The 20,175-nt window shown below is 45.1% G+C and overlaps 2 protein-coding genes across 2 annotated transcripts in view; both read right to left on the reverse strand.

Annotated features, from left to right (window-relative positions):
* Window positions 1–6,805, reverse strand: part of FBXW7 (F-box and WD repeat domain containing 7) — a 191,495-nt gene extending 184,690 nt beyond the window's left edge. The window contains exon 1 of the mRNA XM_055795248.1: window positions 6,144–6,805. The gene's annotated coding sequence lies outside the window, so the exon portion shown is untranslated. The remainder of the gene's footprint in view (window positions 1–6,143) is intronic.
* A 2,591-nt stretch (window positions 6,806–9,396) lies between these two features.
* Window positions 9,397–20,175, reverse strand: part of TMEM154 (transmembrane protein 154) — a 39,767-nt gene continuing 28,988 nt past the window's right edge. The window contains exon 7 of the transcript XR_008745883.1: window positions 9,397–10,418. The gene's annotated coding sequence lies outside the window, so the exon portion shown is untranslated. The remainder of the gene's footprint in view (window positions 10,419–20,175) is intronic.

Below are 20,175 nucleotides of genomic sequence, written 5' to 3' on the forward strand. Positions count from 1 at the left end.
TTTTACATAAAGAGAAAAATATCCTTTCACATGCCGTTTATAGTATGTCAACCCCCCTGTGAGCGTAGGCAGAACCTGCATGCTACAGCAGATCTAAGCATAAAGTTGCACCTTAAAGAAAACATGATAGACTTCATCCCGCAAAACGCGATGCTCCAAAAGTATTCTCCAGCAACAGTGAGGAACACAGCGCCCATGTGTGCAGTAAGGACAATATGCCAGTCAAAGAAGGCAGATTTAAGGAGATACTGTCAACAACACACACCCTGGGTTTGCAGCTCCTGTCCTTCAGAAATTCAAAGCAATAGCCACAGCCTACAACAACCTGAACTCTGTATGACTAAGTTCGGGAGTACTTAATCCAAAAAAAACCCCGACATTCCATGTGCAGTCAGCTCTCCACCGCCACCTTTAAGCTCTTTGATAATCCCAGCAAGGGAACACCTAGGGCAAGTCTCTGGTAACCTGTTATCACATCAAGGTCTCCTCCCACCTTACTAGCCACTCTGAGTGACTTTTCCAAAGGAGTAATGCCGAACAGGGAGAACCACAATCCTTGACATCGGACCAAAAGGCTGAGGAATTGGAGAAGAGACCATAGGAACAAGCATAATGACAATCCCAGGATCAGTTCAGTTTCCCAAGTTTCAAAGAGACATCCATGTGTAAAGAGGGGGACCAAGGAAGGGAAAGAACGAGTCCATGATTACGACCCAAGATTATCACAGTGGCAAGATTCATTGCTCAAGGTATACAAAGTGAAATAGAGGAAATTTTTGCAACAATTCCTTCCCCCAATGTCCCCCTCTCCATAGCTCCAGCTCCACAAGGCCAGGTCTCACCACAGCACATGCAGCTTCACCTGTGGGCAGCTCTCCTGCCTTGGTAAGGAGGCAAATCTTGTACTTGGAAAGTGTTGCTTCAGCTGTATGCCCTGCCCTCTGAGCACACCTCACATCAGCCTGCCTGCGCTGACGAGCGCGTAGCCTCCTCAGTGCTGCTTCTCCAGAGAAGCAACAGGCAGCTCACACCGTATTACTGCAAGGTTTTCAAGAAGGCAAGTACTTCAAAGCATTCACATTTTGGATGACTTAGAATAGCCAGTCTTTAAAGAGGAAGCATTACTTAAACTACCTCAGAGTGTCCCTCTGCTATAAGCAGCCATCCAATTCCAAGTGATAAAGCAAACCAAATTCACGTAGGCCAGCTTAGCAATCCACTACCTGCTGCATGCTTCCCTGATACTGCAGCTGCTAGAAAGCAGCCTTTTGTGACCAACCAGAAACACAGCTCAAGCAATTTCAAGAAACACATTACTTCCACCCCCCCTCCAACATCCTCATGACCCCATGCCCCCATGCCATCTAGGGCACATAAAAACATCAACCAGTGTCATAATAATGTATTTGGGTTACAAAATCTGAACAGCACCCTCAGCCTCTTGCGAGGTTGTTAAAGGGAAACTGCCTTTTTTAAATACAATCTGAAGTAAATAGCACTGCAAAATGCATTGTACCGGTACAACTCTAATCACAGCCGAAACTGAAAACAGCACATATAATTAAAACATCCCCTGCTGCTGCTTTTTAAGGCTGCATTTGTGGTTGGTCAAAAAAACTGGACAAATTTTGCGAGCTAGCAGTGCAACAGCCACCGCTGGAGGGATTTAGGAAGAGGGGAAAAAAAACAGCTGTTTGAGAACAAATCTTGCCCTTGTAGCTAATTGTGAGCATGCACCTGCATCACATCATAATTGCACCAGCAACATCACACACACCAACGCTCCTCATCCTCGAGCACAAAGCCAAGCATCTTGGTTTAAGATGCAGGCAAAGCTTCTCTGAATTAAGCAAGCTAGTTTTGGACAATAAGGACTATTTCACACACCTCTTCCCAGCCAAGCTTGGGTGCTGTATTCTCTAGCTGACTGTAACATCTTCAATTACCCCAGCAAAACCTTATGGAAAAAATATTGTTTCACCCTTGTAAAAATAACTGCAATTTTTTCAGTGAAAACAAAATATTAAAGAGCTACTGAATAATAAAGACTTGTCTATTCTGCAAAGATCAGCAGTCTTGAAGAGATGACCACATATTATTTGTCACAATGAGCCTGATCAAGATTGAACGTAGTAGTTCCTTTTTATTCTGATATTCCTTACTTTTGAAGTACCTGACCATACAAACTAAATTATAACATAACATACATACATTGTTTCCAAATCTAATCAAGCTCTGAAGAGAAATCTGCTATTTCAAAGTAAATATAGGGAGGAAAAAAAAAAAATTAAAACCACCCACCCACAACATTATTAGGCTTTTTTAAGCATAAACTTCAGGTATATGGGCTGCAAGTGGATGTACTTACAGACATAAATCATATACACATTACTGACAACAAATGGCAAAGACTATTAGAAAATGCTTCATTGCAACATACGCATTGATACAGGATGAACAAGCGGAGTGGCTGATCAGAACTACTGCTGGAAGAACTAGGCAGGATTCACAACATCACAACAGAATAATTGCTGCCATTCTCTCTCCCTGCCCAAGAAATGTTCCCTCGCAAGTGAGGTTCAACACTTCTCACACTCATTACAGCCAAAAATGCTTTGCGTATGCAAAGTTCTCAAAGGAGAAAAGCAAATGTGTCCTTTAACATTTAAGTAAGCATCTAATCAACCTAAGTCTATTTACTGATTCCAGCTGATGAGAGAACAGAGCTAAAACCCTGTTACTCTATTATTTCACCCATAATCCATACGAAGTGAAAACTGGAGAACTGCATTTCATTTCCTATTGAACACCAAACTGTGACCGGTAGGTAGTGGACAAGGATCAAGTATTTTTCCTCTCTCCTCGTACAGGAATTAGAAGGTATTCAACACAGCTGACAACTCATATATTCAAAATGAGTCACTAAGCAGTGAATTGCACACTCTTCCCTCAAAACCACCAAACACGTTGACCCAAGAGGAAGCCACTAAGGCTTGCCAAATGCACAGAAATGACACAGCCCTAGAACACACACTGACAGTGACCAGAAGGGTGTTTGGGGACAGGGACGTGTAAGCATATAGTGCTGCCTACAGCACTTCACAGACATCCACTGCTGATCACCGAGAGACATGGGATAACTGCGCTACAGTGACTTTTGCTTTAAGCCAGAACAGCCCACGTAAAAACCAGCGGCCATACCACCACAAAGCAAGACCAAGAAACTGGTTAACAATAAGATAACTTCTACGCTTATGTGGTTCTAGATCTTCATCAGACAAATATTTGAAGCCTTTGTAGCCTTTGCTGTCACAAGAGACTATCCTGAAGTCTGTAGAAGTGATCCTGGTAAACAGATTTTGTCTATCCTGTGACTACCTGGAGTATTTCAGTACAGAACCATCCCATCAGTTTCCACAAATTCACTAAATCACAATACTTGCTGTCACAGAAAAGCATTTTTTCAAGAGCGATTCACAAAACCCTCATCACCTCTTTCAAGAATTGTAATACACAGGCCACATAAAAGAAGGCTGAAGCAGCTCTGCAGATAGGGTCTTAATGTTATTTTTATTTCAAATGTAATGTACATATAGTCAGTTAACAAGCATGTGTTCTTCAGAAAAAGATCCAGATTAAACTTGTTTTGTTAAATACAGCCTGAATTTAAAAACGTGGTGACCAAAACATACTTAACTTAGTTTACTTTAAAGAGACAGAAGAATAGCGTCCCTCTCTGTTCAGTAACATCGCCAAGCCTAAATCATCACAGACCATTCCTTTCTTTTACTGATTCAGAGAGAACAAATTCCACTGAAGTAATTAACAAAACTTCTACAAAGTACCACGTGTGTACGTAATGAGGGGAAGTAAAGTTAATTTGTCAGTCTAAGACTCTAAAGACAAAAACGATTTCTTTCCCTAAACTAAAAAGCTACTTATTACAAAACCTTCTCTAACAGTAATGCAAATGAAATTCACATACTTTCTGATAAACACTTATGTTTCCAAACAGACACCACTGTAATACTAAATTATTCAGCTTGAACAAAGGAACTACATTGATTAGATCTAAGCTGCAACAGGACAGGAGGAAAACCTTAAACCTTGACAAAAGTAATTTTAATAAACTGATATATCTTCTTGAGATATTTATGAACCAGGAACACCAACAAGAATGCATAAGTGCCATCAAGAGAGAGAACCAGGCTGCCACTAATAACACAGGATGACAATGGAGTGGGAAAGGGCAGACTTAAGTTTGGAACCAGGATGCAACATAAAAGCAAGCGTAATCACCGTATCAAAAAAAAGGACCTTTTAGCTCCTGTAGATATTAAACACAGCATAGCATCGGCCACCTCCTTAACACCATGGCCTGAAGAAAATGTAACTTCCTTTCCTGACCTCCTCGTTCCAGGGCCAAGAAAACCAGAGAGTTAACTGAATGGCGAGTTCATCTTCTTTCAGACCGCCCACCCCGACTCCATCCCCCTTTTTCAAAACAGCACCAATGACAGGGGGCTGAAGATACAGATTTTTTTGTCTAAAAGAAGAGTCTTCTTACCTGTCAACATTCTTGGTCTCAAAAAGAAACTGCAAAATGTCAGGTGCCCCATCTACCTTTGAACTTCCTACTGATGTCTAGGTTTTCCCAAGTTTTCAGAGGCTCTCTCTTTCTCAGTGGAACAGACAAGTACACAGTTGGGAAACAGACTGTAAGTACTCTCAAATGCGTAGCACGAACAAACTAAAACACAGAGCAAGCACACATTGCTGGAATTCTGGAGTATGGCTTTCCATTCACACACATGTATTTTAGACCTTCAGCCACCATACATTTCTACTACAATTTGTTTTCTCTGTTTTCAATTCCATCCACTAAAGGAAGCGCAGAAGAGCAGGACCCTAGCAACTGACCCACAGGATGTCCACAAGCTGTTCATTCTTCTCTTAATGAAGAGCCAGAGAAATCCTACAACCCTTCCCTACGAAGTCTTTCTAGGCTCTTTCCAGGGAGATGCAGAGAAAACTCATGCGGACAACAGGTTTTGCACAGCGTTACAATTTCTGGATCCTCTGATCCACTGAGTCTGAACACTGCCTCATCAAATAAAGTGACATTCAACCTACTCGCTTCAATTTTGAGAACATGCTCCTCATCTGTAACAAACCGTGTATAAATTTTAACTACTGAATAGCGCGATGTAACGCTGACAGACACAGATGCTCCTTTCCTGACTTTACTGCGGTGGTGTTTTCTACGGTTAAGAGCAAGTTAAGATACTCTATTAAAACAATCTAAGCTTTGCTGTAGTCTTATCTCAGAAGGAAATCCTGCACGCTACAGAAATACTAAAAAACAAAGCAGAACAAAACCCAAGCAAAGGGAGTCCCGTTCCCAAACGAGACCCTTCGCTCCCCAGCCTCAGAGCAAGGCTTGGAGCTGGAGCCAGGGCACTTGCTGGTGCCTCACGAAGCAGCAACTTCTCCGATAAACAGGAAGAGCCAACACCACTTCTGGCTTTCAAACTGCATGAAAAAAATGCTTTACGTGAAAAAGCAACTCCTGCATAACGTTTTCCCGTGACAACAGCAGCAGCACTTTCCACCCAAGTGTTATGTAAATGAGCACGCAGGAGGCAGCCACAGGGTCTATTAGGAGCCACTCAACCCTTTAAAGAAGAAGAAAAAAAAAAAAGAAAAAAAAACCACCCGACGCGGGGGGGTGTGAAGCCCCGCCGGCCCCGCGGCCGTGCGCCGCGCCCCCAGCCTTGCACAACTTTCCGCCCCGGCGGTTCCGCTCGGCTGCCGCGGGCGGGGACGGGGGGACGGCGGGGGTCCCGAGCCCTCCCGCCGCCGCCTTTGTTCGCAGGGGCCGGCGCTCCCGGGCGGGTACAAAGGGGGCGGCAGAAGTTGCGACGGAGACCTCAGCCCCGGCCGGGGGCGGCGACGCAGCTCCCCGGCTCCTCAGCCTGCGGCGGGCGGCGGCGGGGCGGGGGCCGGCCGGCCGCGGGGCACCAGACCGTGCGCAGCCGGAACGTGTGCCGCATGGGAAGCGCCGCCGCCGCCGCGCCCCCCGGCAGCCCCGGCGCACCCAGCCCCCCCCCCCCCCCCCCGCGGCTCCGCTCGCTCACACTCACTTCTCGGGACGGGCTCCGCTGGGCTCTCCCTCCGCTCGGGGCGCGCACGCCTTCCCGCCGGCGGGGCGATGCCGGCGGCGAGGCGAAGCCCCCCTCCCCCGGCGGGAGGGGGCCTGCTGCCCCCTGTCCCGGGGCTGCCGCCGGGGGCCGGGCGGCTTCAAGGGGGGAGGCGGGTCCAGCCCCCCGCGGGCGGGCTGCGGGCAGGTGGTCCTCGGGGCCGGGCCCGGGGCCCGCTCCCCCACCCCCCCCTCCCCGGCTGCGGCAGTCCCGGCGGCTCAGGTGCGCCGCCGCCTCCTCTCACATGGAGCCGCCGCCTCGCCGCCCCTGGCTGCCCCCCGGGCCGGTCCCCGTGTCGCCGCCGGCCGGCAGGCGAGTGCTCCGGGCCGCGGCCCCCGCCCCCGCTCTCGCTCTCATGCACTGCGGGCGCCGCCGGGCCCCGGCTCCAGCGGCCGGGGGGGGCCGCTAGGGCCCCAGCCGGGCGGCACGGGGCAGCCGGGCGGCGGGGCTCGGCGCCGCGGCCGCTCCGCTCTCCGGCATGTGGGAGCGGCGGGGCGCTGGGCGGCGCGGCGGGGCAGGGCCGGGCCGGGGGGGCCGGGCGCGGGGAGAGGGGGGGCGGTGGGCAGCAGCGCCCCAGGATCCGCTCGCTTCCTGCGGCGCCGGGAGGGGGCGGGGAGGGCGGGCGGGCGGGCGAGAGAGAGAGAGAGAGAGCGCGAGCGCGGCGGCGGCGCGCGCGGATGACAGCCGTAACCCGGCAACAGGCCCCGCCCTGCCCCCGTGCCGGCGCGGGGCGATGACGCCACAGGAGGGCAAGGTGGAGCCGAGCAGGTACCGCCGCGGCCGCGCGGTTCAGCCCGGGACAAGGGGGCGGGGTCAGGCGGCGGGGCCGGCCCCGCCCCGCCCTGCGCGCAGCAGCCGCGGCCCGGCTCGCCCCGCCCCCTCCCGCCGCGCGGGGCAGCTCGCGAGCTCAGCCCGGGACGCGATGGGCGGTGCTCGCTCACCGCCCCGTGACGTCAGGGCCTCGGGGGCGGGGGCGGGCCGCGCGGGGAGGGCGGGACGCGCGGGGAGGGCGCGAAGCCCCGGCCCGGGCGCACGCACGTGCGCGTGCCCCCGCCCCGCGTCGGGCGTTGGCGTTGCCATGGGAACGGGCGGGGCGGGAGCGGCGGCGGCCCCGGGCTCTCACCGCTTGAGCTCCGTAAGCCCAGGGGCCGCCTGGGCCAGCCACCCCGCCGCCCCTTCCCGGGCCCGGGGCCTCACCTGCCCCAGCTGGGCCTCCTCACCCTGCCTCCCCACAGCACCGCAGAGACCTGGGCGCCCCCAGCTCGGGCGTCTGGGGAACGGTTGCACAGGCCCTGCGCTCCTAACGATAACGCAACAATTACAGGAGCCTGTGGCATTTATTGCAGAGTTGTGGCCGTCATATGAGAGCCCTGCCGGGGTTCCTCTAGAACAGCGAAGCAGAAGATACGATGCTGTTTGTTGAACACAAGGAAGAAATAAAATACTTAATTGCCGCTCAATAAGTGTATGGGATGGCTGCTTGCAGCATCCAGCCTGTGCGCCGAGAAACGCTTAGGCCCTGTGGACAGAAAAAAAAAAAAAAAGCGGTATTTGATTGTGTTGCTATCGTGAAAGCATACACAAGAGCAGAAGTGAGATGTAACTGGTGTAACTTAGGTCTGGCGTTTGCTACCTGTGGAGCGACAGCCTGTGCCGCGCTGCTGTACCCGCCGGGCAGGCCGCAGGCTGCAGCGCTGCCAGCCCCCACAGCCCTGGCCCAGAGCTCTCTAACCGCGCCGAGAGGCCGCCAGTGCCCACTGGCTGTTTCCCAGCTGCTGGTCAGCTTTGATACCGCCACTTCCTCTCCATCGTCTTGATGGTTTTCTACCCTTCCCCATAACCTCATTTACTTGATTTCCCTCTGCCTGTCTATGAAGAGCAGATGTTCGAGCCTACCTGAGTCTGCAAACCTCTCCCTCATCCCCACGTCTCCCAGTCTTCAGAGCTGCAGCCGGGTGCCTTCCTCACCGACTGAAGATCTCCACCTCAGCCGCTGCCCAGCTTAGCGCTTTCTGTCACAGGTTGGCAGGGGGTGCTTTTGCAGACAGCAGCCTCCTTCACTAGCGAGCCCTGCTTCCTCACCGAGCATCGCTCACCTTTCCCACAGAATGACAAAGCAGCCCGGGAATAAATACATAGGTAAATATGTAATCAGGTAATTAATTCAGCCTTTATATTCCCAGAGCAGGCAGGAATTAAGTCTGCATGAGTAATCTAATATTTTCATTTAAAGTTGTTTTGTTGGGTTGGGTGGGGTTTTTTTCCCCCTAAGTTTACAAAATCACATGTGCATTTTTTGCCCTCTACAAAGGAAACAGCGGTGCTAAAACTTTTACATCTACGGTACAGACCCCTGCCCCTTCAGCTACGAGAACAGAGGTCTCTCCCCTCAGACCTTATCCACGTCAAGGGGTTCCCAGTTCCTGCTTCTTGGACCTATTGCCTGTTCTTCTGGCTTTCCATTTTATTGTGGTGTTCTCCCTCTGCCAGTTGAATAATAGATTTGCACATAGATCAAACATATATGGGACGCTAATACTGAGTACATATTACTTGGCAGTGAAGGAAAAAGTTGGCTGTCTAATCAGCGTAGATCACTGACAATGGCAGATGCATCACTCAAGAAACAGAAAATCACTACCAGCATCAATAACAGTGCAGAGTCTGTACGGGGATTTAATGAAAATGTTACAATTTTTTTATTAGTCACAGATTAAAATGGTTCAGCGCCTACTCTTTAATGAAAATGTGGTCATGACTGACTGTACTTCAAACAGTAGGGATAAAAATAGGAATTGTACTGCAGATCAATGCATTGGCAGAACTAAGCAGGGAGATTAACACTGTCATATGCCAGACTTTAATGCAACCACACATACAGTTTCAATAAAACTTATTTCAAAAATAAAACAGAACAGTTTTAAGCAGAAGTGTATTGTTTTCAGCATACAATCCAGTGAGAACATACAAAAAAAAAAAAAAAAACCACAAAAAAAACCCAAACCAACTCTTACCAGAGTTTATTACTGTGCATGAAATAGTGACAGAGCTAGAGAAACACTGCTTTTAAGCACTCTGTCTAAAGTCTGAAGGGATTCCTGCTGACTGGCTGGATGTATTTTTTTTCCTGTGGTGTTTTTAATCTTGATGAACTACCCTCTGTACCAGAAGTTGGTATTAAGCTTAATCGAAAGACTGCGATCTATTATTTTTTTATTATGCTTAAAACGCATATATGACAAGAACTGCACTGAAATACATTAAAACTTCCCCATGACCTTGGTAACTGAAAAGATTACATGCTAAAAGACATAGAAAAATTAGACAATGATTTGAAAATGTGAATTAGCCAGGGAGAGAGAGGGCACATGCATTACTAACAAATCTACAACAAAATTGTTATTGTAGAAGAAAGCTGACCTGGTCTTGTACAATGTCATCTTTGAGATAGTATGAATAATAAGGTGAAATAACCAAACAAAAGGAGCAAATTCAAATACTAACCCACTATTTTTTTAATTTAATCCATTTGCCCATATTTCCCATTTTATCAGATGTCTGTGATAAGTTTTGTGAGCTTGAAGTGCCGTTTCCAGACAAAGAGAAGCATAAAGGATTTCCTTGTGTGGGAAAAACATGGACCCAAATTAAGTTAATGCTGAAGGAGGCCTTCTGTACAAGGTTTGGTCCATTTTGACTAATGCAATTTAAATTCACATCCTTACCTTTTTTAAAACTATTTGCCCCGAGTGTTCACAGATAGATACATCCTAATGGGTTGCAGTGCTGTTCATCACACTGCCTGCAGAAATGAAAATGGAAACTGAGCGCTGTCTCAGGCAGATGGTTCAGCTTCTCTAACCTGCCCATACCTGAGGCTCTATGTGTCGGGGTTTGGGGTGGGAAAGGCAGGCAGCCCGTGCATTGGGGTCACAGGTGGTGCACACATGTGGGGATCCAGGGCTGGGGAGGATTTCTCAGGCAGGGCTGCTGCCTAAGAAACAGACCCTTTAGCAAGACTCCTGTGAGGAAGGAGTCACACTAGACGCGAAGTCCTGGCTTGCAGCAGAGAGTGCTTATCCACGTTTTGGGTCCCCCCTGCCAAACACAGGCCAGAGCTGTGGGGAAGCCGTGCTGTCACGCTGCAGGTGTAGGAGGCGGCAGGCAATGGAGTGGGGGATGCCAGATCAGCAGCTGTCTTAATCACATCACGTTATGCTGGGCAAGAAAACAAAAAAGAAAAATCTCAGGGGCAGGCAAAAGGTAGCAAAACGGGCAGGATAAGCAAGTGACAAGGGAGTAGAGCCACACTTTTTGTTGCTAGTGAAATACAGATTAGTTCATCTGTCTCAAACTTCACCCTACTAGCTGCAGTGCATATGTTGCACATAGGCTGTCAAAGCCTTCATACTAAATCTACTAATTTAGACCGCCTGCTGCCACTTCCTAAATGGTATGAACCATCCTATCTATCTGATACATGCAAGGATATAACAGACTTCAAGTGAAGAAAGAGCTCCTTTTTTTATAGGCAACCTTCCTAGCAAAGTCACGGGTAGTTCTACCTTTAATTCCCAACAAATGAAACTGCTGCTCTAGCTGACCTTAGGAAGGTCATTTTAAATACCCTGTGTGATGGAACTGAAACCTCCTCCCTCCCAGCCGCTAGACATTTGGTTCATTTCTATTTTCTCGCCGTTCTTTTCAAGAATGTTTTTAGAGTCACTGGTAAGACATAATTCACGTTTCTCCCATGGTTTTATTGAGTACCATAAAGCTGCGTGCAAACAAGTTGCACCAGACTCGGACAACAGAAATATGGTTATAGATAGAACCTATTGCATTCAAACAAAATACAGAAGTTACAACAGAACCAACAAGAAAACAAGGGTGAAAATCTTCTTTCATTTTCATTCCTATAGGGCCTCATGGATATACTGAGCTCAAGCAGAATGTAAATTTTCTGTTCCAATAGAAGGAACAGGTAAAGAAAAAAGAGCTAGCCAAGATCTCATTTTCAAGAGATTTAACAGCCTGACACTTCCCAGTTGCAGATAGCAAGTCTGGGAAAGAGAGAAGAGAGAAGAAACTTCCAAGATAGATAAGGCAAATTTTCATGGGTGCAGTCAACTAACTGGAGCCTATTTCTCAAGCCTCCTCCCTGCTTGGGCAATAAAGGGAATAAATTTACTGCAACAAACATCAGTGAAAGTTTGGCCAGACATAACTACAGCACACCTAGGATCAGGCTGCAAATAAAGATAAAGGACGATGCTATGAGAGCACTAGCTCAGGAAGGTGATAGCACAGATTATCTCATCAACAGGGAATTTCAATCTCAGATCATAGGTCTTGGTGACAACACCATCCTTTGCCACGGACATCTACTTATAAATTTCATAGCAGTAATATAATATCAGAGAGTTTGTGAATTCCTGACTCAGGAAAATGGCCTCATTTTTGATACTTACAGAGATGATACAGTGCAAGATTTTTGGGGGTTTGGTTTGGTGGGTTTTTTTCTCTCTGTTCTGTTTCTCCTTTTCTGCTCATTCTGTTGTAGGTACTGTAATGATTTTGGCAGGAGTAACTTATAAGAGGAACAGTGCAATCAGTGAGAAGGCTGGCTAAAGATTATCTATATAAATATGCTATTTTTAATGATAGAGTTAATTACCTTTGCATGTCTGGCTATAGCTTAATGCAAATATAACTTGAGTTAAAACAGGTCTGGCCTAAGCATGCTACATATTGATATTTTAGTTTGGTTATCATACAAGAGTGTTGCTGAGGGTTTTTCTTGACAGTACTGTTGAAACTGCATGCAAAATTGTACTTTTAAAAGACACAGCTTTAAACAAAAACTCTGGGTTTTGTGAAATGGTTGGAACTGAGCCCCAGTTTGACCTGACCTGTGCAGGACTGCAGGCTGAGATCGCCAATCTTAGAAACTTTACGGGTAGATATTTAACTCCATCCCTACTACTAACACACCTAACAATGTACTTGAGAACTGATTTCTGAACATTCTCCAAATCCACACTGAAATACAAAGTTTGTCACATCCACCAAGGCTATGATTACAGCAGGACTAAACCAGCAGAACGTTGTGTAAAGTTAACTGTACCTGGAAAAGTCAGGGCAGACATAGCAATGGTAGTGAAGATCAATGTACTGGCAAAGCTACACTGGGCACCTTGCCTGAAACCTCACTGCTTCTCTTGCAGCTATTGTACCTGAAATTAATAGCAACAAAAAGAGAGCTCACATATCTAATTAAAAGCAGAGACTTGTCCCGTAAACGCCACAGAGGGAACACTGAAAATCCCCACAGGAGAGCATCTATTGTATGCCTCTATCAAGTACTAGTTTACAAAACATCAGCCTGTTTATAGTATTTGTCTAAGTATGTACTTGAAGTGGAAAGTGTTAGCACCTTTCTTCTATAATCTATATTTAGCCACGGTAGTCTGTCATAGTAAGCAAGGCAGGTTTGGTGGGAGCAAATCTTAATAAGGTATCCTATAGTATTGAAAATAACTGAGTCACAGTTGTAATATTTAAACTATTTATAATATCATTAAACAACAGTTCATAGGAAACCACTGTGGAAACCTATTTTCAGTAACATTGCTGATTTCTGCTACAGATTGATCTTAGCACTGAATGATCTGAAGACATAGCAGAGCCCAATATTTTTTCAGAAATGTCGTTAATTTCTTATCTATGTCTTCAGAGGTAGTTTTATGGAATTTAAGATTTATGTTTTGATTTACATTTAAATGTCTATATTTAATCTTCATTTCAAACACTATTGGACACTGTCCTGCTCTCCAGTATAATTAACATTTTGTTCAACTATCTTCCTTTGGCCATCAGTTACATTTTATAGAACAATTATTCAGTACATCAGCTCCTGCAAAAAGGTTTGCACAGATGTAAAAAGATACATTCTTAGGGAGAAAAAGACATGGGACTCATGTATTCAGCTAACTTGGAGAATAATTACTAACTGTAACAGGGAACACAGCATTCTCATCAATTAAAGTTTCTGAAGCCATTTCTACTTTTGCTTTTATTTATGTGGCTATGAAATGGGACACTGAAGTTTTAGGCAGTCAGCACCTGGTCATCCAAACTAATGAAGTCAGTGGAATGGGGGTAAAGGCATTTTCCCAAAGTCTGTCTGATTTAGGCTGTTAGTACTGCCATGGAGCAGCAACAGTATCTCATCAAATTCTAGGCTCTGAGGCTTTTCTGAGATTATATTTTGCATTCAAAAGTACTGAAAAAGGAATAAGCCTAGAACTTTATTTCAATTACTTTGCATGCTCTCCAGTTAGTACCTTATTGTTGTCTTCTACTTGGGAGTACATTCTTACTTCTCCCATGTCTAAGCAAATCAAACTCTCCCGTGACTGAATAAAATATAATCAAGTAGTTGTGCTACTCCAGAATACTTAATTTAATTACTTATATTTCAGTAATGATATTTTAATTATATATAGACATACATAACAGAGAGAAAGAGAGCAAGAACAACTTTTAGAGTACTTAGCTGTGTGCTAGAAAGCTGACATACCTCTTACACAGAATTGCACAATAGAATCTGAAAACTGTACAGATTTGGCAAGCCTTGTGAAAAAGGAATAATCTTGCTATCTCTTAATGGTGTAATCCAAAATAATAGTTTTGGTTAGCCAATCATACTGCTACCTTTTTCTGTTTAGCTTCAGGTAAAATAAATGCAGACCCCTAGGAAGAACAGAAAGGCAGCAAGGTTTAACATTTTACAGTTCCTCAGTGTTCTTTGGGATAATTTTTCAACAGATTAGCAACAATTTAACATGAAATTATTAAATTATATAATGAAGAGTGGGTTCTGCATGGCAGGCTTAAAGTGCAGTGCTTCACCCTCAGGCTTCCTTTAGGAAATGCCTTTTCTCATCAGATAAACCCATGCCATATTAAGTCCAAAGGCAAGCAAAGGCGTTGAGAAATAGAAACATTCAGCACATAGGGAACACTAAACATTGAAGGTGTCTGCATCCAACAGCCCAGCTTCACAGAGATAAATTTTCAAACTGGCTTTTCAAAGGCAGAACCAAGAGACATGACCTGAGGAACCAAGCAGAGGGCTGTGAATTTGTTGTTTCTTCAGAGCATACTCTTGCTGTAGGCAGGTGACACACAATTTTCCAGGAGACAGTAGCATAGAGAGCTAAATAGACTCCTAGGGAAACCCTGGTTCAGGGGAAGGAAGAAAAATGATACCATAAATTTGTGTTGAATACTGTCTTTTTCCCCTGAAAAAGGAAACCCTAAAGAGAGGAGGTGTTACAGCCCTGACAATTGCTATGATGAGCGATCCCTTCAGATTATTACACCCCATCTATCTCAGATATAAAAGTTAGCAGTGCAGCATAAAGCCCCTTTCCAGAAGGGAAAAGCTGGAGATCTCCAAGCATCAGCAGGAGAGATGGTGCTGAAATACAACAGGGGATAGAGAAAAACATTTTTAATTCCCTAGTGCTCTCAAGGGTTATTCTGAGGGTCACCAGCACTTTCAGAGATGGTGCTTCTATGCAGGCTATATCGTGCAATGTAAAGGGCTTTAAAAGTTTTAATTAAAGAAAACATCCTGAAAGCAGTTACTTATTAGAAGTAAGAAGTAGTCTCAGCTGCCTGAGAAAGCTGAAGGCAATTCCAGGATGTTCAGAGGCAGTCCAAATAAGTTTCCAAAAATTTCTTATACACTTGGACCCTCTTACTACCCTGTCATTATAAAAGCAAAAAAAATACTTTTTTTTAAAAAAAGAATGTGTTTATGGGAGTCAAACTATTAGTCTGAGTATCCTCAAATATGGTTCTTATTAGCAAGGTGTTACCACAGCTTTCTTGACTAGTAGCTGGTATTCCTTTGGGTAATATTAACAGCTGCAATCAGAGACTGTTAACTATTACCCGGATTAAAGACCTTGTCATTCAGATTTATGGGAGGGGGGGGGGAGGAAACAAGGATTAATTCCCTTCTAGCACTCACAGGTCAAATATTTATTGTAGCTTAGCTAGTATAATGGGCTTGAACCACGTCATAAGCTTGAACAAAAGCAAGATAACACAATATCACTTCAGCTCTGCTCAGGTCAGGTTCTTCACTGTTTCTGTTAAGCAAAGCAATGACCATACACATTTTATTTTGCAGAATTACCCTTTAGCAGAAGCGGTATTAGAAAACAGCTTAACAAAAATTCCTCAGCCAGAACATCTCCTCAACTATCATCTTCAGTGTTTGTAACAATACTACGCAATAAAACTAATTCAGCAAGAAACCTCAAGACCCAAGTTATTTGTAGCAAAAATGCCTAGAGTTGTAATATGCAATCAGTTGCATGAATATATTAATAGTGTTAAGAGCCTTAATCTATATAGTTCTCAAACTTTGCAGATTTGTTCAGCATTATGTTTATCAGAAGCATGCCTTAATGACACAGAACTGAAAACGGTTGCTAGAGCTGAGGAAAAGCTCGTACTGGTTCCTGACACTGCTTGCAGCACTGCTGTGCATGCTTTAGCAGTAGAATTTGGGAAGGGGGGGTAGGATAAACTACAACCCACCCACCCCCCGAGGCTGTAGAGGAAAAGCAGCGTGCTAAGACTCAGCAGGCAGAGCCTGGCCAGGTGCACACCAGCAGACTGCATCGCTGCCTTCCCTTGGGAGCCCAGGCTGCCGCAGGAACCCCTCCTTCAGCCTCCAATTTGGTGTGCTAATAATGCTGCACACAAAACCTGATGCTCCCTAGCAACTGCTGCTAGACAGGGTGTAGCCTTCTGGATTTTTGTTCGTGCTGCTACCAATACAACAGCCATCGGTTTAGCGTCTGCTCAGCCAGGTCAGCCAATCTGAAAGGTAAAAACAGTTGCAGGGGGTTTGGGCTTTTCACTCAAAAATTGAGGAGCAGTAAAAAATGCTTTGAAATCTCAGACTCTGCTTGGCATCTCTTTATAAAAAATCAGGTCTTTCTTAGTTTTGCTCCCTGGCTTAGCAGTGGTTTCAGAAATGCCGGCTGGGCTTTCCCCCGTGCGATTGCAGAGGACAGGGCTCTGACCGTCATGCTGCAGTTTTGGTGCTTGCTGGCCCTGGGGACCCCTCGCACCTCCAGGCTGCACAGCCCTGTTGCCACCCCAACTGTGACACCAGCTTTTTGTACAGACTTAATGAAAACCAGATCAGAAATAACCCGTTCTGAGGAGGTTTATTTCGAAGCTCAGTCAGCTAACTGCACCTTGTTTTTTGATGATGTGGTGACGCTGGGGGCTGCTGCGCTGAGCCCGTCTGAGAACAAGTGGCCCAGGAAGCAGGAACTTCCCAAATCCAGCCTGCTGTCAAACCTAGCGCAGGCAGGTTGTGTTTCATATAGCCTCCCAAAGGCTTCACTCGTTGCTGTAAAACAGTTGTTAAAGCAAACCTAAAATAGAGGCTCCTGAACCACTGGCAGAAGTCACATTGAACTTACTAGGGCTAGGACTTCACCCATTTAAATAAAAGGGCAGTCAAATATTTCTTGTGGTGTCATCATAAACTCACCTGTCCCAGAGCTGCCATAAAGCCAAGCAAGCTGGATATAGCCTAATCTCCTAATGCAGAAGATGAAAGACCTTGCATTTCTTAACTTTTGCTTTCCAGCAGGAAGGAAAGTGAAACGATTCATTTTTTCTTGTCAGTCACTTGGATTTTAAGCACTTGATATTCAGGGCTGAGTCTCTGAGCTGGGGGGGGAGGGAGGTGGGGGTGAGGTAGGGTGTGCCATGAAATTAAAATCTGTTCCACATCCTTTGGATCTGGAGTTTAGTCTCACCTCTGCTTGTCTTTCAGAGTTCGTATTCCATACACAGCGTTAGCTGCTTGTTGTTATACCTCCAGTAAAGTAATTGAATGGCAAATGCTGAATTACATACTTACATCCATGTTTGTCCTTATTTCTGAAATCTGTAACTGTAGCTCCTAATAGTTCAACTACATCAACAAAACCCACAGCATTCACTTTCTTCAACTTACCTCTCTACTTAGTAAAATTCAGCAGGCAATCCAGGTGAATAGCACACTGAGGATTACAAAGGATTTCAGCGAACTGGCAGCAGAGCTTAGCTTTGGCACGTAGTATTATGATGGAAGAACTGCAAACATTTTTTTTCTTTAAATTGATACACTAAAAATAGTCCCCCTTTAAAATCTTGCTGTATAAGAAAAGCTGGTAATTGTTTAAAAGGTATAGAATAAGCTGAATTTTTTAAGAAACTGCCTTAAGTTTGCAGTCAGATAATTAAATTCAATGCTTTATAATAACTACAGGAACCATGGAGAAATTTTTTTTGTTATACACCCATGGAATCTAGATACACTGTAGGAGGATTTGCTTTTTGAAGCAGTAGGTATTTGTCATGTGCAGTGTCAAGATACGGAGCTTGATGAACAAATTGCTTAATGACATTTTCTTACATTTTTTTCTTTGTCTGTCTCTACCTAAAATAGGCTACAATTTTGTCTATGCTTTTGAACTACAAGTAACTACAAGATCCACCTATGAAAATTCTAGCATCAGAAGCATAGTAGGGTTAATGCATTAGGCTTTCACTGATTAAGCCCTAAATTCTTTTTCACAATAGCTCTCATGTCATACAAATTTCATTATTTAAAGCTGGTTTGCAATTGCTACAGTTAGTAGTCTCTGTTTAAGGGAAGACCAGCACTGAAATATCAGATGTTTCTGTCTTTTAGATTGTAAAAGAAAAGAAGAGATTTCTACCAAACCAAATCACAAAGAAAACCAGTATCTGACAACACTGAATGCTCAAAGCCTTTCTCACTTGTATTTTCTCATCAGTGACAAGCTTCCTATCTAATCTCAGTTAGATGCTAGAACCACTACAGAATTCAAATATTTAAAAACTCGGTAAGGCGGTGATCAACCTCGGATGCTTTATCTACATTAATATCAAAGCCTGCCCTTCAAACCTTCCTTCACCTGACCAAGCCAGCAGCCACCTGCACTGGAAACCCTTTTATCTCAGCCCTTGAGAACATTCAGCCCAGCCTCAGGAACGGGTATCACCTGGGGTGACCTTGCCCACCAATGTCCTTTGGTGTGGTCCTCTTACGCTGTAGACTTGAAGCAGTACTGCCGCAACTTTGTGTTCCTGGCTCACAGCTGTGGCTTGTGATTTGATTATAAGAATGGAAATAAAAGCAAGGCTCATTGCCTGAGGGCTCCTGCTAGGGGAAGTGGGTAGTATGGTGCTGGCTCCTGTGGGTCTAAGGTAAGATGCATATTAAGGAGTCTGGGGTTGATCAGACCCTAAGTAATGGCTTTTTATGTTATGAACATGCTGAAACTTGCATTCAGTGTATTAATCTTGTGCAGTGCCAGAAAAGCAACAGGTCCCTTAGAGTTTGTTCTTAATAAGTGGTATGTTGGATTAGAAAATAGTCATTACATGTGAATGCTGGAAATGGAGGTTTTCTAAAAAGTATTTTTTTGTGTGTTCTTGGGGCTGTTCTCAGTTGGTCGGTTTTTCTGTTAATCTAACAAAGAGCCAGATAAGAAATTGGGTATACCCCTGCATTGAGTGTTTCTGCTGGTCTGCCCTCAGTAGCTCCTGGCTTAGCATGGGGGTTTTCTGGACTGTACTCCAGAGGCCCCTTTAGGAGTTGCACAATCTGTAATGTGGCCCAAGGAAAACCAAAGAGAGAAGACAGCAGGCAGCAGATGTCCTATGGGCTAGATCACTAGTACTTCAGAGTGATGGTCAGACTTGTGACAAAGGGTGAGTATATCATATTGCTCTTATTCATTGTTGCTGCTAAATGTTCCTAGCTGTCTGGTATTGCTTGAAATTGGGTACTTTGAAGCATTCCAATATGTCTGGAGCAGCAAAAGGAGGGGAGGAAAAGAACAACAATTTTAAATGTATACCTAGAATCAATTGTGCTCTGATTTCTGTAGCCTGTAATGCTTACATATTGGTAAAAAGGTATCTGTAGCAAAAGACTTATTCCAGCACTGAAAACTGCAGGTCTGGTGCTCTGATCCATGAAGACAGTTTACTGAGTTAGAGGGAGAGACATAATTCTGACTTCAACGGTGCTATGCCGATCCCCGTCAGTCAGGGAGCCTCCGTGTGCTTTTTAGCCTTATCTGCTTGACAACCTGTCTATCTTCTCATGTGACTCTGCTGTTTTCTGTTCTGAAGCTCTAGTCTTCTTCACATTAGTGGGTGTCATGGTAACTGAGGAGCAACTGCACGCAGTAGGCTAGTAAAAACCCAGAACTGCTGAAGGTTAAGAAATAACTGGAAGGAATATTTCAGTAATGTAAAATTTAGAAAAACCAACTAATCACAAAAAACCCAACAAAAAAAGCCACCAAGAAAGACACTTCTAACTGATCTTCATGGCTTTTTTTTGTAAAGAAACACCAGCAGTAAATGAGTAGCACAGCTGGAATGTTGAACAGCAATGTGATGGCTCAGACATGTTGGCAAGCAACAGGGTATAGGTTCAAATCTGTACAGTTTCTCCTTCATACAAAGGCAGGAGGCTGATGGCAGAAAACTCTGGAGATGTTTCAGTTTGTCTTTTGGCAGGTGTCTGTGGCCAGAGAAGCAAAGATGAAACTTAACTTTGCACAGTTAGGAACCAGATAAAACTCTTTACAGTGCTTATTCCCAGTAGGCATGTAAGAAGCGCAGGGGGAGCTTGCTGTGGTGTGGGCTTGTGAGAAGGAGCTGCAGGGTGGAATATGCCAGTGTGACCCACCAGGTGGTGGGGAGGCAGCTTGGTGATGGGAGGTGCTTCAGCAAAGAGGTTTGTGAGGGATCATAAGAATGAGAAATACAGATTAAAAAAAAAAATCTGTTTCACAATTCAAATCCTCTTGAACTACTGACTTCTAGATAGTCTAATGATAAGTGGAAG

Source organism: Falco peregrinus, chromosome 2 (assembly GCF_023634155.1).
Source record: "Falco peregrinus isolate bFalPer1 chromosome 2, bFalPer1.pri, whole genome shotgun sequence".
Lineage (NCBI taxonomy): Eukaryota > Metazoa > Chordata > Aves > Falconiformes > Falconidae > Falco > Falco peregrinus.